The sequence below is a fragment of the Octopus sinensis genome, linkage group LG4 (assembly GCF_006345805.1).
Source record: "Octopus sinensis linkage group LG4, ASM634580v1, whole genome shotgun sequence".
NCBI lineage: Eukaryota > Metazoa > Mollusca > Cephalopoda > Octopoda > Octopodidae > Octopus > Octopus sinensis.
The window spans coordinates 51,166,603-51,188,378 of NC_043000.1; the positions used below are offsets into that span (position 1 = coordinate 51,166,603).

The 21,776-nt window shown below is 32.0% G+C and overlaps 1 protein-coding gene and 1 long non-coding RNA gene across 14 annotated transcripts in view; one reads left to right on the forward strand and one right to left on the reverse strand.

Moving 5' to 3' along the window:
• Positions 1–21,776, forward strand: part of LOC115210389 (bone morphogenetic protein 1) — a 2,987,986-nt gene that overhangs the window by 2,252,973 nt on the left and 713,237 nt on the right. The gene's annotated exons all lie outside the window — the stretch shown is intronic.
• On the reverse strand, positions 190–8,302 carry LOC118762945. 2 transcript variants are annotated; one of them, XR_004998698.1, is made up of 3 exons: positions 8,260–8,302; positions 348–352; positions 190–297 (listed from the first exon to the last, which is right to left on the reverse strand). It is a non-coding gene; the product is annotated as an uncharacterized LOC118762945 (long non-coding RNA). The 2 variants fall into 2 exon arrangements; XR_004998697.1 differs by lacking the exon at positions 8,260–8,302 and adding an exon at positions 4,580–4,602.

The following is a 21,776-nucleotide window of genomic DNA, read 5'->3' on the forward strand; positions in this document are numbered from 1 at the left end:
AAGCCAGTGGGTTCTTGGTTGGCCTGTTCCTCTCTTGCCACTGACCATTCCGAGCATAATGTCCTTCTCCAGGGATTTTCTCTGCATAATATGACCGAAATATGCCAATCTATGCTTGGTGTTCCTAGCTTCTAGCGACATTTTCGGCCTGATCTGCTTAAGAACTTATATGTATAAGGAACCCTTTATTGTCAAAAATTAGGTTTAAAAAATATGAGAGTTTCTTATACATGGATAATATTATAATCCCTTACAAAACTTTTTTCCAAATTTTAAGTCCCCAAAATTAGGGGATTCCTTATGCACAAGGGTTCCTTATACACATTAAAATGCAGTAATTGGCTTACCCACTCTCCAAAATTCCTGACCTTGTGCCAAAGTTGGAAACCAATATTGCAGCAACATAGCAACATATTTTTATGTTTTTGGTGTGTGTATGTACTATGTGTGTGTGTATATGTGTGTGTGTGTATGCATGCATGTGTGTGTGAGTCTTCAGGGTGTTACATTCTTTTGACAAAGAAGTGTCTATTCTTGACTTTGCCAACATATTGTTCATTGAGCAAATAATCCTCTACTTAATCAGAAACAGCAGTTATTCTTGATCTCTGCTTTGCAGATAATGCACAACTCACCTATAATGTGTAGCTGACACCTAAAATCCTCTCAGACCATAAAATTGTAGATTTAATAAAGTATTGCCTAAAATGACATAGCTCAGAATATCACTAGAAGCACTCCAATAGTGACCAGCCTTAATTCTCATAAATCTCACTGGAATCAATCAAGATAGAGATATTTGCAAGTTGATTTGATGTAAATTATATATATGCAAGACAATGACATAGAACTGGGAGAAATTATGTTAACAATAGAAGCTATATAACGTGTACATGTCCCAAAGAGAGAAAGAGAAAGAGAGAATAAGAGATGGGGGTAACAAAAATGTCATTCCCAGAGCTAGAAAAAAAATCTCTTGATGAAGATGAAAGGTTTCAAATTGCTTATATAGTCTATTACTTAGTGGACCTCTACCAAAAATAGATAAAAAAAAAACTATGAATTAAATAAAGAAAATAAAGACAGCCAAGGATATATAAAAAAAATATCTAAAAGAATCCTGAAGTTTCCAAGAGGCTTGAAGAAAGAAACAGCTTCAGCAGATGATGAAACAGACAAGCCACTTTAAACCATCAAAAGATGAACTACTGAATGAACTGTTGTATAGAATTTCTTTTACTGCTCTGCTTGTAAGCATATAAATAATTGAGCAAGATGAATTTTTCAACATGATAGCTTTGCATAGGGAAGAGTAACCATCAGTTATATCAGTATATGTCATAGAGAAATTTTACTGAAAATCAGTAAATTTGCTTTCTCAACAGCTCTTCAAAAGACAGACAAAAGGGACTCTTATTAAAGGATCCTTGTTAAACTGCTTCTGATAGTGTTACACAGATCTTAGAATTAGTAAGCTTCTGTTTGAAAATTTTTGAAAGAAGAATATTCTATCCATAAAGGAAGAAGCAAAGTAAATGAAGAATGAGACTCCTATCTATCTGACACCATACATCAGCAATGTCCAAAGAGAAAAGAAGCATAATATTTTCAGAGGATATTGACTTATGGAGTGACACTTGGCATGGTTTCTGTCCCTGTAAAAGCTGCTTCGTTATCTTCTGCTGCTTTAAAGCTGGATAATAAAACAGCTGATCAATCAATCTAACATGTTATATTTAGACTTTCCAAAAGCTTAAAACAGCTGATTTTGGGGCTGTATGTTACATGCTGCAAGATCTTGGCATAGTTGTTATTTAACCCAGGTTATTCTTGACTAAGAAGATATATGAACAAAGGTGCTCTGGTGAAAAACTTATCTCTTTGGGTATTTAGAATTTACTTAATTATTTAAAATGGCATGGTGTTATAAAAGAGAGGTTAGGGTGTTATTTCTAGCAGGGCAAATGGCTACATAGAGGCTTCTCATTGGATCCTTTCAGCATGATAACATAAATCAGTGCTAACTTGGAAAAATTTCAACAATTCAGACTGAAGTTCCTTTGTGATATTTATCAAACACATTACTGTTTCATATTGTAGCCTCAGACATATCCTGTCATTCTAACTAGCTATTAGTCAATCAAAAGCTATGATGATATCAGCAACAACCAACGAAACGTTTTATTGACATGTATAGGAAGGCTAAGAGAAAAAAGCAAAAAAAAACAAAAAAAAACTATAAGGTAAAAAATACATCATAGCACCAGAAAAATTCAAGAAAATCACTCAAAATTCTAATTTGGATGTACAGGTAGAATTAGAAGAGAAACTACACATTCAAAATCTGTAGAAGACTTGAGAATTATGAGATGTTGATGCATCATTTTCTGGGTGCATTACAATGGGAGTAACAATTGACAAGCAGCTATCAATGTATTCAAAGATAATTTAGAACAAAAGAACAAGAAGTAATGTTGAGCCTGTAAGAGACATTTATTATCAGTAAGTTGGATTATTGCTTTAAGTTGTTGTCCCCTCTTAGTATTAGTATTAAGCTCACTGTTAACTGGAAACAATCCAAACAATACCAAAGAAGATTTATTCTATGCAGTTGCTGACTTATGGGGCAAGAGATTTATGTCTGCAATACATTTATATCTGGAAAATCTTTGAAAGATGGCATTACATGCTGCTGTGCAAATTGTGCAAATTCCTTGCAGCAGATACCACCATATAATACCAAATATTCTACCCTCCAACTGCCAGGTTAGGAATATGTACACAGAAACATGGGGTTTAATCTCTCTCTCTCTCTCTCTCTCTTCCTCTGCTATGTATACATATACACATACACAAAATTCATTGGCTGCTATATACATGTATATGTATGCACACACATGAGTATGCTTGTGCATCCATGTGTGTGTGAATATATTGACAAAACACCACCCTATCACACCCACACCCTACAAAGTGGTAGGCATCTAGAGCCTTCATAGTCACTCCAAGTGCTGGGCTTCATTTTCAGCAAGGATCTCTCCTGGTGAAGCCACACCTTTAACATAGCTTGGTAGCCAGATTAACACTCTGAAGACTGGTCCTTCTCTTCAAAGCTAGAAAATATTCTAGCCCCAACAGCTGCTGACACTCTACAACAATGGAGTACAACTCCCTCATCTAAGATGGTGTTGTTTCTGCTCTGAAGGTTTTCTAGTAATTATTTCAATATATATTTTATTTACTTCTATTTCTATTTATTTATGCAATCTGTGTACAATAGTGGCATTGGTTATCTGATTCTGCTGAGGCAAGCACTAGTTCTGTTTACTTGTGGAACTGTTAATTTGCAATTTTCTCGAAGATTTGTATATCGTACATCAATAAACAAACATTAGCACACTAATATATACAAAATCATACTTGCATGCACCACTCCACATGCATACATACATCTCTCTCTCATATATATGCATACATAGAGATATGAGACAAACTACCACACAATTTACATTCACCAAATCCTACTAACATAGCATTAATACACCCAAGACTTTACCGTGAAAGACACTTGCCTGAGATTCTATACATGCTTGCCAAATAAAATTCTTAATTTCTTGACATATTTCTGTAGAGTTGATGATACACATTACAACTACCTACTTTTCATGCATATGTGATAAATCAGACTCCTGGCAACAAATTGAAACTTACGTAAACTTATGCAGGCTGATGAAATATTAAGTAACTATGGGATGAATCAGTGACTTAGTGTAAATGAAATATACTAAAAAATAATGCCTACTCTTTTTTTATTTCATATACATTTGCAAACATAAAGAGATACATACATAACATTTACATGAAATGCTTATTTACACACACACACACACACCACACACACACACATATATATATATATATATATATATATATATGAAGTGCTTGCTTACATACATATATATATGTATGTAAGCATGTATGTATGTATATATTTACATCATATGCATATAATGTGTGTATTTCTATAGATGTGTTTGTGTATATATTTAGGTAGGTATATATGTATGGTTACTGTATGTGGATGTATATATAATTATGTCTGTATATACATATAAAAGCAATTTGGAAATAAATAGCACTGCTTATTTGATGTTAATATGAAGACAAGGGTACACACAAACACACACATGCACATATATATAAACACATATAAACACATGATATATATATATATGTATATATATATATATACACACACATACACACACATTTTATTCTTTTATTTGTTTCAGTCATTTGACTGCAGCCAGGCTGTAACACTGCCTTTACTCAAACAAGCTGACCCCAAGACTTATTCTTTGTAAGCCTACTACTTATTCTAACAGTCTCTTTTGCCAAACCACTAAGTTACAGGGATGTAAACACACCAGCATTGATTGTCAAGTGATGGTGGTGGGGACAAATACAGATACATAAGCATATATATAAATGAGATCTACTGACAATATTTACTGACAATATAGTGCTTGGTCGAATTGATTAAGCATATATATATATATATACACACACACACACACACACACATATATATATATATATATATATATATATATATATATATATATTATATATATATATATGAAGTGCTTGCTTACATACATATATATATGTATGTAAGCATGTATGTATGTATATATTTACATCATATGCATATAATGTGTGTATTTCTATAGATGTGTTTGTGTATATATTTAGGTAGGTATATATGTATGGTTACTGTATGTGGATGTATATATAATTATGTCTGTATATACATATAAAAGCAATTTGGAAATAAATAGCACTGCTTATTTGATGTTAATATGAAGACAAGGGTACACACAAACACACACATGCACATATATATAAACACATATAAACACATGATATATATATATATGTATATATATATATATACACACACATACACACACATTTTATTCTTTTATTTGTTTCAGTCATTTGACTGCAGCCAGGCTGTAACACTGCCTTTACTCAAACAAGCTGACCCCAAGACTTATTCTTTGTAAGCCTACTACTTATTCTAACAGTCTCTTTTGCCAAACCACTAAGTTACAGGGATGTAAACACACCAGCATTGATTGTCAAGTGATGGTGGTGGGGACAAATACAGATACATAAGCATATATATAAATGAGATCTACTGACAATATTTACTGACAATATAGTGCTTGGTCGAATTGATTAAGCATATATATATATATATACACACACACACACGATGGACTTCTTTCAATTTCTATCTACTGAATCCACTCACAAAACTTTGGTCAGTCCGAGGCTATAGTAGAAAACACTTGCCCAAGGTGCCATGCAGTGGGACTGAACCCAGAATCATATTAATGTATTTTACTTATAATGATTGTGACTGTGTGATAAGAAGCTTGCTTCCCAACCATATGATACCAGGCACATTGGGCAAGTGTACTTTAGCTTTAGGCTGGGCAAAGCCTTGTGATGATTTTGTAGACAGAAACAGAAAGAAGAAGCCCATATATGTATAACAATGTCTGTGTGTCTTTGCATCTGTGTTTATCCCCCAGCACCACTTATCAACACTTGTGTTTACGTCTCTGTAACTTAGTGGTTCACCAAAAAAGACTGATAGAATAAGTACCAGGCTTTAAAAAATTAAAATAAGTACTAGGGTAGATTCATTCAACTAAAAATTCTTCTAAGCAGTGCTCCAGCATGGCCACACTCTAATGATTGATATAAGTAAAAAAAAATAGAAAGCTATATAAATCATCATCATCATTTACCTGCCATTTTCTTCGCTGGTTGGGGTTAGACAGTTTGACATGATCCAATGAACCAGAGTACTGTGTCCATCTCCAATGTCTGCTTTCTACAGTCAAATCCCCTTCCTAATGCCAGCCATTTTACAGGTGTTTGGGGTGTTTTTTTTCATGACCCCAGTACTATGAGGTCACTAAGTAATTTGCAAAACAAAGAAGAACACAAAACCCCCTCATCTCAATGGGGTTGTAGTAGATGGAGAGTTAGGATGAATCCAGTTGTTTTGAGTTGAAAGTCTAATACAGGGACAGAACAAGTGTCTTGCTGTAGAATAGATATATGGCTACCACACATTGTATATGAGTGGATGGGATGTATGTATAGATGCTCATCCTATCCATGCAAGGATGAAAGAAAAGGAATATAACAAAAATGATGACAGAGAGAGAGAGAAAGAGGGATTATGTGTATATTTCCTTTTATTAGTTATTTATATTGCAAGTACCTTCTCATGTGAATGTATTTAATCTTTCAAATTTTCCAGTTTCTCTTGAGATCTTTGGCAAGAAAACTTATAATTGTAAGGCTTTAGTTTCAGATAACAACCTAGCTATAATAATAAGTACCATATATTTCTGAAAAATATCACGTAATTCTTATACATTCAAATATGAAAACAATTGATGCTGAATGAAGTCTTGGATTACATTTCAAGTTGACTTTGCACATTGTTCCATCGACCAAAAATTCCTAACATCAACTTACAAAGGAATTGTTTTCAGAATATTTCTTCTCAAATTCCTATTGTATTAATGAATTCAAAATTTCAGAACAATCAACATAGAGCCAACCACTGTGTAAGGGACACGAAGAAGATATTTTGGCCTTTATTTCACTAGAGAGCTACAAATCTCTTTACAAATTTATGAATGGCACAGTTTTGATATCAATTTGATTTTGTAAAGTGATATCGCTATTGACTTTTGCAGTTGTTGTTTGGTTTTGTCCAGTTTTATAATGTCAAATACTCCCTGACACTTTGGCTCATATGTTTGCTCTGTTTGCAGAATATATTTCTTTTGTTGCAAATAGGCCTATTGTTTTTGATTCAGTTGGAATCATTTATCAATTATTTATGCCCTTCTGAATGCATCAACAGTAGCTAGTATAGAATTCTGTAATACAAAATTTTCAGTCAACTATGATTAATAAATAAAACATTAATAAAAATAAAGACATACACACATACAATAAACACATCATTATAAAATACAGTTGCTTGTTAGAGAGTTTGCAGAGTAGGTATAATGCATAATTCATATGCTTCTTTATGATATACCTCAGTAAAATATTTTTGATTTTTATAGTGATGCACTGATAATATATTTCATATCTTTTCAGTAAGGTTGTCACCCTAAGTTATGATAAAAAAAAATTCCTTTCTGTTATTTAAACAGAAAGTAGTTCACAGGAGAAAAGTCTTCATATAAAGTGTCATTTAGAAGACAAAAAATAAAATACCGATGATCCTAATGCTAACTGTTTTTATGTTAGTACTGATGACGTTTAATTTTGTGGTGGCTGCTATCACATATTTTGTAATACTTTTTTTACTAGTTTCAACTAGTGGGCTGTTACTATACTGGTGCATCACTATTGTGGTTGTTTGTTTTTTTTTATTCTGAGTAAATCATATTTTATGAAACATATTGTGAAATGTAAATTTATTAAGAAACTGATTTTATAATGAAAAGCTTAACAGTTTATGATGCAAAGCTTAACTTTTGAACTTTGGAATGTATTTGATTTATACATCTTCTATATGACAAATGAGTAGATACATTATCATTTGTAAAGTTTTCATATTTAAATTTCCATCTTGTTCACATTCTTGTTACTATATGAATAATAATGTGAAATTTAAGTACGTATACATTTGTATTTTTGTCAGAATATATTCCAAACATGAGATTATTGTACCAAGAAATGAAGAAGTTGAAATTATTTCACTAAAATCTTCCAAGTTATTAATTACTTTGAAAATTAATTAAAATACAATATTTCTTGTTAAGAATGTTGTCACGAATGTGATAATTAACTTCAAGAAGACTATCTTGCTATAAAGTGATTTCTGCCTCCAACGTATACAAATATAAGAATTTGTACAATTTGAGCTTTGTTAGAAAGTATACGATTTAAAGAATAAGAACATACAAATTAGGAACATTTTGTAAAACAGAAGTTTTTGTGAAAGCTAAGATTTTAATGATATAATGGAAAGAGATAGACTGAAGTATTATTCAGTTATCTGAAGAGAGAGGAAATAAGCAAGAAGGCATAGGGAAATTTTGAATGAAATCATTTTGACAGGATGTAAGATATTTATGAATATTGAGCCAATGAGCTAAATGTACAATGCTCTGTGTAGAAACAGATTATTTACAACATATATATATATACACACACATATATACATACATATATATATATACACACATATATACATATATATATATATACATACATATATATATATACATATATATATATACATACATACATATATATATATATACATACTAAAATATGCATAGAACATAAAATGACCGCATAAAAGGAAAGATGACATATAAAGCAGAAATAACGATGGTAATGATCTTGGAAAGCTTTATATTGACACATGACAAATAATTCACTGTAAGAACATGTTCATTAACAATCAGGTGACCATAAACCCAATTTGCAGCTGAAGTTTATTAATGCACTTGCAATAAAATATTCTGAAAGCAAAAGAAAAGAGATTACAAAAAAAATTCTAGTTGATCCTCCTTGTAACTTACTTGTAAAGAGGAATGGAAAAATTCTTCATGGAGATATCTGTTTGACTAGTAGAAGACATGGTAATGACAATCTAGTGATAATGACTGATTTGCACATATGTGCAAATGTATGTAATTTGATTTAATGATTGTGCCCCTAACTGAAAAAGAAACGAGCAAAATGCCTTACACTTCCATAAGCATTAAATGGCTTCACTTAATCTTTCATTATAAATATGTATTACTTTCTGCCACTTTATATTGACTACTCTTTTGTTATTGACTAAATGAGGTGTCTATTTGGATGTATGTTTTTTATTTTGTGTGTGTGTTTATATATATAGCCTTTTGTGTCTGAATGTGAAGTTAGCTTTGTTTTATATATATATATATATATATATATATATATATGTCTGTGTGTTCATGTCTTGTTTTTCATTGTATGAGTCTGCACATAAGTAATCATGTAAATGCATTTGTTTGTACGTATGAGTGTGTGCCTATACATATTTATTTCTACCTCCGCATAGTTTTATGCGACTATAGCTATGTGTGGCGGTATGTGTTTATATGTGTATGCATACGTGCATGTGGGATGTGTGCTTATGCATGTGTATGTATATGTTGAAATTTGTGTACTTGTCTGTACTTATTTGTTTGTTTATTGGTCTCTGATGGTCTGGAAATATTATACATCTCTATATGCCTTCGTATTATTATATACATTTGTATATATGTATGTTCACGCCTTTATTTATGTGTCTTCTATGTGTGTATGTATGAATATTAGTGTATTTTTATGTGGTTCAAAAAGCTGTAAGCATGTAGTTGCATAAATAACACGAAGAATGGCTACAAATACATAAAATACAAGAGATTACAACAAAATACAATAAATTATACAAAAGAAAAGAACTTGCATTTTGCTTTGACAGCTTCGTACAAGTTCACATCTGATTAACTTAAGTAGTTTAGTAGAGTGGCGATTTACTACAATTGGAATTTAGCAGTGATGCAATTTAGTACTGTCACAACTACTTTAAGATTAGAGTTCTACAGAAATCATGCATATTTCACTTGATTCTCTACTGTCAAGTTCCTTGCAGAATGAAGTTTCACATATAAAATAAACCCATTTGCCGTCAATGTTTGTTTCAAACTCGCACAAAGTCTTGTTTTCTTAAGGTTTCTTTGAATAGATTTTTTTTATATCTTGGCATGAACTGATAAAAAACAAAAACCTCCCATTATGAAAAATTTGTTTTTTTTTCCTACAACTTCTACACTTTCATTAACATAATGGTACCTTTCTTCAACTGAAACATGTCTTGCTAGGTTTCTCTCTATTATTATATTTTTCTTCCAGTTCTCTTATCTAGAAATTTATTCTATTTACTGTTTCTCTGCCACAATAAATAACACTTGCTTGCTTTCATCTTATTTTCACGAAAACTCTCAGTTTTAATGAAAATATTTTTTCTATGTCCAATTGCATTGCAAAATTTATTTTATTTCTTTATATTCAGTTTTATATTTTTGCTCAGTTTATTCATTATATTATCTAAAAATTATTTTATCTTTTCTGTAAAGATTCCATACATGAGAATGAACAAATCTATTAAATGTGTCAATAATTCTTTAAAACTGAAATTTTTATAAATGAATCTTTAAATTAACATAGTTATAGAGCAGAGAAAATAAAATCAGTGGGAGAGGAACTGGAAGTTTTTGAAATATATGATAAAAGAAACAGAAACTTGTATTCATTGGTTGAGTTTAATTCTTGAAGGCAGACATATGTTCACAAAAACAAAGAGGAAAAAGTACGATTTCAGAATATAATAGAGGAGGAGATAAATAGCATTAAGCTTTTCAGAAAACAACAGGTGAAAAGAAGAAACCTATATGCCTTTAAAGAAAAATTGCATGTAATGATACAGGCATGCTTTTCTATAACCTAGAGGAAATAGTGCTGCCACATTTGGCTTATATAATACAAAAGCAATAGAAAGATTCTGTCTATTTTATGTAAATGACTTGGAGATCAAGACATGCAAATGGAAGTATTTTGAAAATTGATTCAATAAATGTTACTAAATTGATCTTGATTTAAAGAAATATAGATTAGAAGAGGCTAAAACATTTAGTTACACAGTTGATAAAAAAAATTTTCAGAAAAATTTTCTTTCCTAATAGAAGAAATTAATATAACAGGTGAAGTGAAAGGAAAGCTATTAATTATAGTATTTTAAATGCATTAGTTAATGAAATAACACATTCAGTGTGATCATCACCAAGTTTAATGTACAATTTTTAATACCTTGAGCTACTGATAGAACTTCAAAGTAATCACTCAACTTGTTAGAAATAGCTGTGAAATTTCCATCAAATTACACTCCAGTTTCATTAAAAAAAAAAAAAAGGAGATATTACTTAATGTCAATAACAGTATTCATAAAAGAAAAACTGGATAGTAAGACCAGAAAATGCACTTTGATCATAAGTTTACTCAGTCAGGGATTAAGTGAGGATAAGAAGTAACTAAAACAGATATATCTTAGCAAAAATAAATTTCTTTGTTCTCCATATTCATTCAATATTGGTATTTGTGCACTGATTGATTACTACATGTTTATGCCTCCATGTTTGTGGGAAAAAACCACAGCCAGAGAACATGTCTTGAGCTGTTTGGGAGGTATGATTATGATAAAATGTAATTGACTAATATTTTTGGACCAACTCATTCTCAGGAGATTTACAATGTCAGAATAGAACCAATGTGAAGTTAGTTATTGTTATCTCATCTCATTTCTTAAAACATAAGGTGGGAAAGATGTGAGAAAAAAAAAAACACACACACACACACAAATAACATGCTATTCATATGAGAAGAAGAGACCATATTTGGAGCTGAAGTGTACAGAGATGCTACAATTATATAAATACACTATGGCATTGATAGTTGGAGAAAAATAGAAATAAACAGAATTCTGCAGAATGTAATAAACTTTTGGACTGCTTACTAAACAGAATTTTTGAAACTGAGTAATATAAAGTGGCATATGTCACATACAAAAATATTAATATATTTTTGTAAAGTGAATGTAATTTTTTGTGATAATATTAAATATTTCATAAATTGCAGAAATATTCTGATGTAAATTTTGAATTGTGAAGGGAAAATCAGCTTAAATATTTCCTCTAAGAATTATATTTATTTCAATATTACGCAAACTAACAATGTTCATTACAATATTAAATAAGCCAGCAAGAAGTTGAAAAGAGTAGGGGATTTAAATCTAGATGTGCAGGAAAACACTTAAAATGTGGAATTTTCTCTCAGTAGTTGTATTGATCAGTGCCATGATAGGTTTTAAAACAAATCATTTTTCAAAGGTGTTTTAACTTAATTTAAAATTGCTTTTATAGGACTTCTGTTTTATGTTCTTCTTTTATATCAATTCAGGTGTATTTCTGCTAGAGCAAGTATTTGGCTAACTATAGTTGAAATATAGGAATGTTATTAAAAATCCAAAATATTAAAATACATAAATCAGACCTAAAATAATCCAGTACAACTACAATGATAGATACCTCTCCTTTTGTTCTGCGTACATGAGTGTGTGTGTGCATTGTAATATAGAAAATTAGAAAGACAAATAGATGAAGGAAGGTTGATAGATGTTTACATGAATGAATATGTAGGATGGCAATTTTAGAACATAAGTGACAAAATAGAAGGTATATTTGAACACAGTTGTAGTCAATAGATGACAATGATAATGAGTATGATATTATTTATGTATGTCTTTTTTCCATGCATTTATATCATCATCATCATCATAGTTTAACATCCGTTTTCCATGCTAGCATGGGTTGGACGGTTCGACCAGGATCTGAGAAGCCAGGAGGCTGCACCAGGCTCCAGTCTGATCTGGCAATGTTTCTACAGCTGGATGCCCTTCCTAATGTCAGCCACTCTGTGAGTGTAGTGGGTGCGCCACCGGCACAGGTGCCAGGGGAAGCTGGCAATGGCCAGAATTGGTTGGTGCTGTTTATGTGCCACCAGCACGGAAGCCAGTCAAGGTGGTGCTGGCACTGGACATGTTCGGATACTGGCACAGGTATCACAACTACAATTTCTATTTGATTTTTATTCCCTTCCTATTTATATATTCTCTTCAACATTTGCATTAATTCATTCAAATCACCATATCAGTATTTGTTAATTTCCAAACATGCCAGTGAATATTGTCCTGGAGCTATGTATAGTTATCCACCTTGTACTATTGTAGTGCTTTGTTTAATTTTGCAACTGCATGCAATACTTGTTACAGCACCATGTGTGTGTACATACTCTCTCTCTCACACACACACATACATATCATCATGTAATATCTGTATTCCATGTTGCATGAACTGAACAGTTGGACAGGGTCTGATTATCTCGAAGACTACATTGGTCTCCAGTATTTGTTTTGGCAAGGTTCCGGCAGATGGACACCCTTCCTAATACCAATTCTTTACAGAGTGCACTGATTGTTCTTTTCATGTCATCAGTACTAGTGACATCACCAAATGACTAGCAAGATAAATGCACTTGGCAGAGTTGGGGCATAGTATCAAATCAGTTTGTTTTGTGTCTGGTGTTGAAGTATGAAAGTGGGACAGAAACAGTTGTGTTGCTGGAGAGGAGATACATGGTTACCCCAGCAAGAAGAGGTAGAAGTATAATTAAGATGATGTATCAGGATGTGTACCCTGAATGTACAAGAAAGTGGATAGAGGGATAATTAAGGTAGATAATCAGGAATAGCTGGGTAATGGGGTAGATTTATTGGATTGGGAAAGGAGAGTGAGAGATGGTGGTGATGAGGACAGAAGTGAAAGCAGTGACTGGTGAAGATGGATGGAAGTATGGGCATTACTGGGTCTCAGTTTTGGGGAATATAAGGAAAATACGAGTAGACATGGGGGCAGAGATGACGGGTGATAATACATAATATATATATATATATATTAAAGAATGTAGTTATGTAAAGCTAGAACAATGCAAGAAGGTACAAAGTAAACTACAAAAGGAAAAGAAAACAGAACAAAGTTGCAGTTTCACCTTGTATTTCTATATTTTGGGTGAATACCCTTTCATCAGGGTATTTGGAAAAGTGGAATTTCCTGATGAAGGAGTCTTCACCTCGAAATATAGAAATACAAGGTAAAACTGTGACCTTGTTCTATTTTCTTTTCCTTTTGTAGTTTACTTTGTATCTTCTTGAGTTGTTCTGGCTTTACGCAACTATATTCTTTAAAGTTATACCTCACAATGCTTTGCCAAAACAACCTTGTATATATATATATATGTATATGTGTGTGTGTGGAGGCACGTAGCTTAGTGGTTAGGGTGTCAGCATCATGATCGTAAGATTGTTGTTTTGATTCCTGGACAGGGCGATGTGTTGTGTTCTTGAGCAAAACACTTCATTTCATGTTGCTCCAGTCCACTCAGCTGGCAAAATTGAGTAAGCTGGGGAACACATACGCCATTGAAACCGGGGAAACCGAGCCCATAAGCCTGGCTAGGCTTTAAAAGGGCGCATTTAATTTTTATTATATATATATATATATATATATATATATATAAAAACACACGTCTATCTTTCTATCTTTTTTCCTCTTTCTTTCTTTCTTCCACTAATGGGTAGCACAAATGACAGAGGGCTGAGTGATAGAGATAAGGGTGGCAAGAAAGTGAGTGATAAGGAGATAAGAAAGTATCAAAATATGTGTATGTGCATGCATACATTTGAAAGGGTTTATATTTCTGCGTACATGTATATATGTATATATATATATATATGTGGTATGTGTGTATATATCCCCATGACATATCTACCTATGTCTGTCTGTCAGCACATATGTATGTATCCCTTTTGGGGAATTCTCCAAGAATGCACATAAAGATATAATAATAGCATGCTTTATGTGTGTACTTCGAGAGTTCCAAAAAATAATTTATCTCATGTCCTCTTGTAAGTTTATAAAATTCTTATAATGTTGTGTATGTGTGTGTGTGTTCGCATATGCATGTTTGTGTGTGTGCATGTGGGTGTGTGTGTATATATATATATATATATATATAATGAATTAATAAAAACAGCTGTTTGCAACATTATACTGTTATACTGTAAAAGAAAATTACAATCGTCAACTAAACTTGACTAAGAATTTAGCTCCTATTTTTAGCAATGTAGGTGTTATTCACATCCTTAATCAGGTTTAGTTGATGTCTATAATTTTCCTATACAATATGTATATATATGTATGTATATATATGTGTGTCTGTATATGTACGTATATATATATACACTACCGTCAGAAATTAATTAGCACCCTTGATTTGCTCTTCACTCAAGGTATGTGCTGTCACCTTGTGGCCATATCTCGAACTATTGCTTTGTTGCGAGTTCACTGTTGTGCAGAACGATGACGTAACTTTGTTTGCAGAGCAGTTTGAGAGTCTACAGCCTTATGATGTTGACATAGCAGTGCAACAAATTGGAGTGCGGATGCAGACAAATCTTCCTTTGTTTAATAGATATAGGTAGCGCCTCGCAAGGACCGAAATCACACCATACTAAGTTTTCTCATCGCGTAAGACGTTTTGAACAGCTCATAGATTAATTGATTTAACCTATTTAATGTAGAAATTTGAGAAGTGCTAATTAATTTCTGACGCAAGTGTATATATATATATATATATATATATATAATGTCATGGAATTATTTATGTGTTAGTACATATATGTATATGCATATGCACACATGCATGTGTGTGTATGTATAATGTCATAGATAGATTTATGTGTGTGTGTATATATATGTGCACACACACACACATATATCACACATGCTCATACATCATCCCCATGTGGATATAGGCATACAAGTTCTTACATGCATGAGTGTGCAAACACACTCTCTACCTTTACCTTTCCCTCCTGTACTCCTAGTTGTTCTTGTGTTTCATTCTGTCTGTGATCATACTCTTATTCCTTGTCTACCACACATTCTGAAGCTCTGTCATTGCCCTATCATCTAGATCAGTGGTTCCCAACTGAATCATTTCTAAAATCCTGATGCCCCTTTGTGATATTTAATTTTTGTTATTCAAAATTTGGTCAATGTTTGCAATGTCACCTGTGTGTAGGAAACGAATATGAAAAAAAATATGTGGAAAGCAACAGGAGAGGACTTCAGAAAATTCACAAGATCTGAGTTTTTCCCTCATAATTTTTAGGAAAATATTTTTTTTTAAATGAGATTTTATATAAATTCCTTTCAACTGGCATAGATTACGATTATAAAGAAATTTGTGGGAAAATCTTTTTTGAGGGGTGAGGAGAGAACCTTGGAAAGTTCACAAGATCTGGGTTTTTTGCCCATAACTTGATGACAGTTTATCATGGATAGTGGGTATAAATCCAAATTTTAAATATTCCTCTGAATATTGATGAACTTTTTTTATTTGCGCTACTCATTTTATGTATTTTTGAATCGGCATAGTTATAGATTTCTGTGCCCCCGACTTTGGATGATCATAACTTTCAGAATTGGATGATCATAACTTTCAGTAGATTTCTATCACTCAAAAAGACACTCACACACACACAAATATATGTAATTAAAAAAAAGTTTAAACAGGGAATTATTCCATTCAATGTCATGTTTATAATAGAGATTATGTAACAAATTATGCTTTACACTTCTATATTTAACTGAGTGTGTATATTCCTTATTTTTGCTTCTGGTGTCTTCTGCCTTTCTATTAGAAACGTTTACTTGGGAATTTACTTAAAGTGAAAAATAATCGTATGCAACAGATAAGTCATCTTAATAACATATTTCTGTGTACCAGGCCTTTAGCTGTTATTTTTAATATAACGAGTTTTCTGGTGAGGGCTTCATTTACCTTCATTGCCTGTTTGTTGCTTCTGTAGAAATCTACGGATGCACAAACACACAAAACAAAGAAAATGAAACAAATACGGATGGCTTGTTCAGAAACACCTGCGTGTGGGGAACAGTTCTCAAAAATAGCACCCAATTGTTTCCCCCTCCAAATTCCTATGTTCTTAGAATCTACATAGTCCGAGGTATATTTGTAGAGAATTTCATTTAAAAATATCCATTTTCTTGACAGTTAAGATGAATTGAAGTGGACTCCAGTGAATTTTCCGAGATTCCCAACCCCAACCCCTGCTAAAACACTTTTCCCACAAAATTTTGTATATTCAAAATCTACATGATATAACACATATTCGTAGATAATTTCATTAAAAAATATCCATTTTTCTGAAAGCTATGATCATTCAAAGTCGGTGCTGGGCAGGGGGCAGAAATCTGTAGTTATGCCTTTGAATCAAACATGAAGAGATTTCAGTTCAAGCAAATTTTTTCAACAATTTCTTCAAAAAGATTTCAATATAAACTTTCGGAAAATATGCTTAAAAAGAAACAAAAAATATTCCATGAATCTTCTCAGCTGCAAAAGCCTTTGTATCAATGATGGAAGTTTTTTCTTACCTTTTTGCTGAATTCACAAAACTGACTGGTGGAATTAAAATGACATTTTAATTTTCGTCTCTGTTCACATATATATATATATATATATATATATACATGTATGTGTGTGCATTACCAGTACCATGAATCTTTCTCTCTCTCTCTCTCTCTCTCTCTACGAGCTATCTATCTATCTAACTATCTATCTATCTATCTATCTATCTATCTATCTATCTATCTATATCTATCTATCTATCTATCTATCTATCTATCTGTTCATCTGCCTGTCTGTCTCCTTCTCTGCTCTCTCTTTCAGCCTATTTCTCTTCCTTCACTGATGCTACCCCTTACTTCCACTCCATTACAACCCATTTCACATCATGCAATTCTTTCACCCCTCACCCCAACACCATTTATTGCCATACTCTGCAGCTCCACATTTTTCTTGTGTACCTAGATTTTTGTTGCCAGAGTTAAAAGAACCAATACTCTTAGACACACCTGCACACATAAGTCTGTCTCCAGTTTATTTCTCCATGGGGAATTAAGATGGCATTGCTTTCTGTACTGACCAGTTCTATACTACATACATGCACACTCAAAAACACACACACACACACACACATGCACGCACACACACATACACGTTAGTAATTACCTTCATGTTTTCACTTACCACTAAATCGAAGGAAATAATCTATTCCCTCTTTACTGACATCAGGTCTTATGAATATGATGAAAACAACTTTTTAAGTGTCCAAAATTTGATAAAATTGTCCAAGAAGGGATATAAAGAATTGTTTTTGTTAATAACTCATTCTCTATTGGTATACTAAACATTGTGTACAAAAGGTATAAAATTCAACATAACCCTACGCATGCCTCACCAAAATATTACCATGCCCCACCAAAATATTACCATGCTCCACTGCTGGGGCATGCACCCCAGATTGGGAATCACAGCTCTAGATTACAATATCTTGAATGTAATGCTACTGTCTTAGAATACTATGTATTCTTCTCACTCTTCTCAAGCATATCTCTCTTATCAGATAATGCTATCATCCATGCATCTTTTATAGCTCTATCACTCATGCTTCTGACTTTGTAAAGTGGTTGCTGAGTGAACAGTTAAAGATAGTTAAGAAATCCTTTTAGCCATGCTGAGGAAATTGCTATCTCTCTAACATTGGTGCCTCAAAAGTGTTCTGTAAAGTGTGTGGTAGAGGACCTTTTAATCTTGTCAAGAACATGACACCCCTACTGTACTGTTGCCATGAAAAATGCACCCTATAGACTCTGTAAAGTGTTACATCTTAGGAAGTGCATTCAGCAGTAGAAATCAAGCCAAAACTGAAACACAGACAAGATGCCTCCTTCTACTCTCCCAGTGAGCAGTATCTCCAAATATGCGCTGACTGCAACTGGTGGCAGATCTAATGAATGAAATGGAAAGTGAATGTAGTGGGTGTAAAATGATGATGATGTGTTTTACATACACACACAAAAAAGAAAGAGAGAGAGGGAGAGTATATGTTTTATTTTATGTATATATATTTGTACATTTTATATACTTAGTATCTGGCATGTATGAGGAAATAGTAATTGCACTTACTAATCCTTTTCCAGTTATGACTTTATTAGACAAAATAACTGCTACAATTTTATATTTTGTTATAGAATTTGTAATATTAAAGTTTACTAAACAATGATGAGTATAAAAATGACTATGAAAATAATATTCTTTTGACTTTGGTTATAATTTGGTTTATTTGTTAACTAAACACAAAGTATTATAAGACCAAGCATCTATCTTAGCATATAAAACTATATAGCATTCTTCATTCAGCTTCATAAAAGCTTGTGTGAATTTTGACTTATTGCCATATGAGTAAGATATAATTATGAACCTGGTTACCAGGGACATGAACTAAGATTGATTACCAAAACAAAACCCATTTATTATCTGCTAAAATTATTGTTCACTTTAAATATTGGAATTTATGAACAAAAACGTGTGTCTGTGTGCATGAAAGTGTAAATGGAGGTTGTAAGAACAAAGTTTTATGTCTATCAGAAGAAATGAAAGCAAGTAATGAGTGCTATTTATTAGTATAGATTTCAAGATTTACATCTTTTTTTTTTCTGTGGTAATTCATTGGCTAAGTGAATCATTATGATTGTTTTATTTCTTTTACTTTTTTTAGTCATTTGACTGTGGCCATGCAGGAGCACCACCTTTCGTTGAATAAATCAGCTAAAGGACTTATTCTTTGTAAGCCTAGTACTTATTCTATCAGTCTCTTTTGCTGAACTGTTAAGTTACGGGGACAAACACAGACACACAAATACATATGTGTGTATATATATATATATATATATATATATATATATATATATATATAATATATATATATGTAAGTGTATAATATATATATATATAATTAAAAATGTGTTATGAGTATTATAGGATAAAATCCTATTTAAACCCAACTAACTGTTAAAAAAATGGAGAAGAGATGTTAAAAGTTTATATAAATTTTTAATCCATACGATCGTTTTGAATGATAATACTGACATGTAAGGAAACAGAAAAAATTAAATTAATTATAATAATAATTAAATTAAATCAATTTAATTAGGTATTACCATTCTCTTCAGTGGAAAAACTAATAAAACATCAAAAAAGGTATTAACGAAAGAATATTACAATAAAACTATGACACAATAAAACTGTGTCTGATAAAGTTGATCGAATATTCATAACAAGAATGTGAAATAGGAAAAAAGAGATATAGGAACATGTTAATGTAATGATGAGTCTATCTGTGTAAGAACATATATAAATATATAACTGGCTCCCTTCAGTTTCTATCTACCAAATCCACTCACAAGGCTTTGGTCAGCGCAAGGCTACAGTAGAAGACATTTGCCCAAGGTGCCACACAGTGCGACTGAACCTGGAACTATGTGGTTGGGAAGCAAGCTTCTTACCACACAGCCATTCTTGTGCCTTGTTTATTAATATTTAGTTTAATTTTTACTAGTTCATACTAACTGACAACAGCCCTTCTCTTCCTTCATGTATATTAATTTATATGAAATAAACAGGAATTACACCCTCATAATCTCTTTATCTCACATAAATGAATGTACATGCATTATATGTGTGTGTGGGTGGGAAGAGAAAAAGAGATATTGTCTTATTGAAATAAGATGGCTGTTACCATGGTTAGTTTAAACAACCCTACACTCGGTTCAGAATTTCATAACCTGTTCATTATTATGTTTTTGCACTTTACACATATCTTACATAGTTAGCCAACTGGTGCCAAACTTGAATATAAAACTAACTGTAAGTAAATCACATCATGATATGAGGTTATGTTGTCCACAATCTCATATCACCATAGGTTATTTGAGCCAAAGTACAACTTTAGGTTTCATCAACTCTTCATCCTCATTCTGGTTCTGTATAATTACAGAATATTTCTTGGATATAAGACATTAAATATATTGGATACACAACAAATTCTTTGACGTTTTATGGTTTCAAGCGTAAAGTGGACTATGAAATTTTTTTTCAAATTTCCCCATTGAACTTATCAAACATGTGAGTGACTTTCTTAGTCATATGTATATGTGAGTGAGTGTGGCAATACTTATCAATATTTTTTCTTTATATTTAAAACGATATAATTTTGATTAAATCTATCTGTCACACACACACACACACACACATTAATGTATGTGTATATGTTTGTTTCATGTGTTTGCATTCATGAATACATAGAGAAAAAAGCATATTTTTATACCCCCTTAATAATTATATAACTTTGTGAATACGGTCATATACAGTCTTTGAAGTAATAGCTTATATGTATTTCCTTTAATATCAGTATTTATATAGGTCAACAGATATGGTTCTGTATATAACAAGAATACCAATAATTGCATTTGATCTCATTTCCATTTATTGATCATAGAGGTTTTATGAAAATGATTGCAATTGATCGAACTATGTATTCAATATTCTTTTCAAAGAAAAATAAGAAAAATAAAAGAAAAAATAAATATGTATAGAATACTTGATTTAGCTATTAGCTATAATTTAATCTTCTATAGCAAAGTGTGATTATATACACCTAGGTTTTTTGCTTCCATCCTTTCTCAGAAGAATTTGATAAAATTCCAGGTGTATTGTTAGCAGGTTACTAAATCACTTGATACAGGAAAACAATGTAAAGGAAATTAACTCAATAAACACTTTAAATTTAAAGGATAAGCAGAGAGATTTGAATAAATTTTCTTTTACTGTTGCATGTATTTGAGTAATCACCACAAGAAATCAGCTGCCAGTAATTGCTGCTAAGAACTCTGCTTTGATAATTGAAGTTAAACAGAAACAAAAGAAAATTTGTAGCTAGACTAGTGTCAGTTTAGAAAAAAATAAAAACAATGACAAGGTAAAATAATGCAGAAAAATTAGGAAATTCATGTTTTGTGTCATAACAACAAAACTTGCCCCTTTGCAATTTAGAACAATGAAGCTCTTACAAAGCCTGCACAAGTTTTACAGTAACCTTTGTTTTTAAT